Raw genomic sequence first — 4,938 nt, 5'->3', positions numbered from 1 at the left:
GTTTTTTCTTCAAAATAAAGTGAAAATCACCCTGCCTTATCATTCACATAACACAATACATTGATTTGAATTTTGCAAAGTACTTTCTATTTGGAAAGGCCATATGCGGAGTGGGCGTCTACGGTCATGCATATGTAGTAGTTCACACCTGAGGAGACAGTGGGGCCTGCATACTTAATTAGCCATTCATTCAGGTGAGTCACTGAGCCACAAGAATGCAAGAGCAACAGTTGGAAGCATCTCAATTCTTTTTTATTTTTCCTCATATTGTGCTTGCAATTTGGCCTATAATATCCAAGGAAAACATGTCTAGTAATTGTGCAGTTAATTCTCATACTGTATTTTCAGTTTTGGAATATTTATGCTCTCCCCAAATTTGTCAATAATAAAACACAATAAAAGTTATTTAAAGAAAAGGCTTATATTTACCTTTTAATAGTTTGTTTACATCTACCTTGTAAATATATTTTTTTTATTAAAAAGGTTACAATTACAACAACAATTCAAGTGTAATCTTTCTTTGTAAAAACTAAAGTATACATTTTATCATACATATTTCAAAGTTAAGGATTTGATTGATTATTTGATAACTTTATTTTTGACAAAACATTTTATATTTAACATAAGCAAATATTGGCAAACAAAAGCTTATTTGAGGTGGCAGATATTTTACATTAAAAATGTATAATCTATCCAAAACTAATCAACGAAATGTTGTCTTTCATATGTCTGTAACATAGGTCTTTCATTTTTATTATAAGAAATATAAATGTTAATTTGCAGTTTAAATCCAGGAAATTTGTTAATGAAAAAATTATTAAAAGTAAGATACAATTGATACAAAACGAAATTCGTTTTAAAGAAAGGATTTGTACTTTCTGTTTTGAGGTCTCTGTGAAAGTTTGAAAGTCTTTTAGTGCTTTTTTTTTAGAGCGCTCGCATCCATAATGGAGAACTGTCACGTAATATTGTTTTTTCCTCATAAATGCGAACACGAAAAATAAAAGACAAAAGACTTTTAAGTAAAACTTACTCCGAAATTGTGTTCTCGGCGGAATTCGCTCTTCAAAATGCTGCCGTTCGTCGTCTGAGTTACAATCTTCCTCTGAGGAAAAGGTGCATTCCTCCTCGCTGTCCAGAATCATCTGAAGGGCATCTTTATTACCGGAGAAGCGTGCCATACTCAAAACGCGATGAACTATCAGTAAGTCTGATAGAAACTGTGTTTTTATGGCATTGATCGACGGGCGTATGCGATGCATACTAGATCATCTAACTATTTACATGTGAATCGCGCCGGGGGCGGAGCGGCCTCAGCACATTATAGAGATAATGAGGCAGAAGGAAAAACGGTACCTCTCCTTGCTTTCAAACGGATTACATGAGTTGAAAACATTTGTTTTTTATATAAATTACTTCATTTAAAAGAGGAGATTTCAAGCTTCATAAAGACATATCTCACGTGCCTGTGTGAGAAGTATTCGCTGAGTTATGATTCATTTTCGGACGCGTTTCAGAATGGACTACACGGACAGAGAGAAGGCAGAACTCGCTTCGTGTTTATATTTCTTTATTTGTCGAAAAGCACAACTCTATGTTTTTATTGTTAGTATACACAAAAATAATACACATTTAACAGAATCGATTGATGTATGAAACTTGTTTTGTAAAATCAAAGTCAAAAGAGTATTTTGGGTCTCAATTCAACTCATAAGGAAAAAAGCGAGCAGATCACGCCGGCGTGATCTCCGACCTCTGAGGGTTAAACTATTTGACATATCACAAAAGTTGGTAGGGATGATCAACACCATGTCCTGAAGGTACCTGAGAAGTTTGAACACAGCGCCACCTAGTGTTCCAGAGTTATGTTTTTTGCAAAAATGCTTAACTTTTGAAAACATTGTTCAAATTTTGATTGCTTTATGTCATTACGTTCCTTGGTTTATGCCAATTCCGACAATGTCTCATTTGTCATTTTCCAACAATGTGACTGTCCGCCATGTTGGAACAAATGAAAAACTGTTTTTTCACTACTCCTTCAAATCTTGCTCAATTTTGTCCAAAATTTTATCAGATGTTCTTTAGACCGAACCGCACAGAAATGACTGAACAGATTTTTGATAGTTGTCTACATTCCCATGATATTCCTCTCTGAAGTTGACCCTGTTTGTTGTCTTATGCTAGTTAGCTTAGCATAATTATTGGTTAGCATGCTAACCAAATGCCATTCTTTCTAATGTGGCTCTTCAGCTATCAGGATAACCATAAGCTACGTTAGCATTAAGCTAGCTTAGCATGCTAATCTCGTCAACATGATTTTGTGTGCTCATTCTTACACTGAATGCTCTCCTCTGCAGCTTGTAACTCTATGTCCTCTAAGTGGCGCAAGCTGTTAATCCATGTGCTATGAGTCCCAAACCATTCTGGTTGGGGGTTCGAATCCTGCGTAGGATGACTACATAAAATTGTGTATTATGTCGAGTCGATTCTTGTATTCAAGCATTCTACTAATCTTTTGCTCTTCTGGCTCCGCATTGTGCTACAGCGATTCTACCTTCAACATCTTAAGTCTCTGTAAAATTATTAAGCAAACCACAGTGTATGAGTGTAAACCAAATACTAAGTAAAGCAAAAGGCTTTAACTTTGAAGATTGTTAAATCATTTCCAATGTGTAGCAAATGTTAAACCATGTGAATTGTGCAATGTTCAAAAGATTCCTAGTAAAAAAATAATGTATCCAAACAAGCCAAACAACCAGAAGGGCTTGGCCCCGGAAAGGCTGCTTGCAGCTTTTGGTAATTGGAATTGTCAGAATAATAGTATTCTTCTTCTTCCGCCAATGGAAGTCTATGGCAGCCCTATGAACCGTACATAGGAAAATGATGAAATTTGGCACAGTTGTAGAGATGGCCATGAATAGTAATTGGACCAAATTTGGTGTCTCTAGGGCCAACTCTATAGCGCCACCACCAGTTCAAAAATTCAACATTGAAATGATTATAACTTTTGAACCATTTGATCTAGAAAAATAATACTTAGGACACCTGATTCCTCTCATCATGCTGATCAAAACCAATATAGACCATTAAGACTCCGCCCATTACAGTAGTGGCCATTTTGAAAAGTACAGTATTCAGTTTTTTCGCTACTCCTCCTTCAAAAATTCTCCAATTTTGTCCAAAATTTGCTCAAATGATCTTTGGACTGAGCCGCACAGAAATGACTGAACAGATTTTTTTTAATTCATCTTTGTTCAAAAGTTATGGTGTCACAAACTTGACGAGGTCCACCCAAAATTGGCTAAGAGGCTGTATCTCGGCCAAAGTTTGATCAATCGAAACGAAAATTGGTACACTTCATCAGAAGCTTGATCTGAGGTTCCATGCCAAAGTTGGGAACAGCGCCACCTACGGGTCATGAGATATGAAAAATTGCTATTTTGGCCAATAACTTTTGGACAGTTTGTCAGAAAATCAAAAATGTGGTATCTATGGATTCTTTGCATCATGCCAAATCCGTGGATACCAATTTTGCCAGGATGGGATCTACCACGTGTCCGCCATTTTGAATTTGTCATAATTTGCAATAACTTTTAAACTATTTGACATATCTTCACAAAAATTAGCATTGATCATCGACACAATGTCCTGAAGGTACATGAGAAGATTGAAAACAGCGCCACCTAGTGTTCCATAGATATAAGGTCTTTTGCAAAAACGCTTTTAACTTTTGAAAACATTGTTCAAATTTGTATTTCCTTACGTCATTATGTTCCTTGGCTTATGCCGATTCCGTTGATATCTCATTTGTCATTTTCCAACAATGTGACTGTCCGCCATATTGGAACAAATGAAAAACAGTTTTTTCGCTACTCCTCCTTCAAATCTTGCTCAATTTTGTCCAAAATTTGATCAGATGATCTTTGGACTGAGCCGCACAGAAATGACTGAACAGATTTCTGATATTCGCTACCGTTCCCGAGATATTCATCTTCAAAGTTGACCTAGCCTGTGTTTTTTGCCTTATGCTAATTAACTTAGCATAATAATTGGTTAGCATGCTAACCAGATGCCATTCTTTTTAATGTGGCTCTTCAGCTATCAGGATAACCATAAACTACATTAGCATTAAGCTAGCTTAGCATGCTAATCTTGTTAACATGATTTTGTGTGCTTATTCTTACACTGAAGCCTCTGCTCTGAAGCTTGGTAAAACAAGTCCTCTGGGTGGCGCAATCTGTTCAACCATGCGTCATGAATCCCGAACCATTCTGGTCGTGGGTTCGAGACCAGTGTGGGGCGACTTTGAAATTGTGTAAAAATTGTCATTTGAGCTCCTTTATTAGCTGGGTAAGAGCTGTACTAATGTTTCTTACACTGGGATTAGATTAGATCAAATTTAACAAGGTCGACCCAAAATTGGTTCAGAGGCTGTAACTTGTGAACCATTTGTCACAAAATCATAAAATTGGTGTCTATCGATTCCTTGCATGTCGAATCTGAGGATATCTATTTTGCCAGGATTGGATGTACCACGTCATCATAAACCATAAGCTACATCAGCATTAAGATAGCTTAGCATGCTAATCTGGTTAACTTGCTTTTGTGTGCTCATTCTTACACTGAAGGTTCTCCTCTGAAGATTGGGATTGTATGTCCTCTGAGTGGCGCAATCTGCTAAACCGTGTATGTAGAATCCTGAACTATTCTGGTTGGGGGTTCGAGTCCCATGTGGGATGACTTTAAAGTTGTCATTTAAATTCCTTCCGGCTCTGCACTGCTGTTGGTGCTTAAATGCTCGCTGTGCTTCATTTACATTTATATTTAATTTCTGCAGTTTTTGTTCTTGCGGCTCTGCACTGCTGTTGGTGCTTAAATGCTCGCTGTGCTTCATTTACATTTATATTTAATTTCAGCTGTTTTTGTTCTTGCGGCTCT

This window comes from Scardinius erythrophthalmus, assembly GCF_964197995.2.
Source record: "Scardinius erythrophthalmus genome assembly, chromosome: 1".
Classification (NCBI taxonomy): Eukaryota; Metazoa; Chordata; class Actinopteri; order Cypriniformes; family Leuciscidae; genus Scardinius; species Scardinius erythrophthalmus.
The sequence above is the reverse complement of the archived record's forward strand: the minus strand, read 5'-3'. Positions refer to the sequence as shown.